The sequence below is a fragment of the Otolemur garnettii genome, unplaced genomic scaffold (assembly GCF_000181295.1).
Source record: "Otolemur garnettii isolate 467f Iridium unplaced genomic scaffold, OtoGar3 scaffold00018, whole genome shotgun sequence".
Classification (NCBI taxonomy): domain Eukaryota; kingdom Metazoa; phylum Chordata; class Mammalia; order Primates; family Galagidae; genus Otolemur; species Otolemur garnettii.
Genome location: NW_003852413.1, coordinates 26,864,924 through 26,865,480, shown reverse-complemented (window position 1 = coordinate 26,865,480; position 557 = coordinate 26,864,924).

Here is a 557-nt window from a genome sequence, read left to right as displayed (position 1 = left end):
TTCATTCTAAGTGGGTTAAATAAAGACTATAAATAGACTTTATAGATGGCTCTATAAATTCCTCATGTCTTGTCAAATCAGATTTTGCCAACACATGAGTTTATGGGTTGAGATGTGTCCCCTTCCCGCAGAAGACACGTTGAAGTCCTAAGCCCCAGTCCTCAGAATGTGACCTTATTTAGAAATAAGGTCACTGAAGGTGTAATTAGTGAAAAGGAGGCAACACTGGAGGAGGAGGCCTTTAATCCAAGATGACTGGTGTTCTTTTAAGAAGAGAGAAATCAGTCTGGGAAGGGTGCCTTTCGCCTGTAATCTTAGCACTCGGGAAGGCAGAGGTGGGTGGATTGCCTAAGCTCACAGGTTTGAGACCAACCCGAGCAAGCGCAAGACTCCATCTCTAAAAAAAAAAAAAAATAGCCAGGCATTGTGGCAGGCACTTGTAGTCCCAGCTACTTGGGAGACTGAGGCAAGAGAATGAATTGAGCCCTAGAGTTTGAGGTTGCTGTGAGCTATGATGCCATGGCACTCTACCAAGGGCAACAAAGTAAGACTCTATC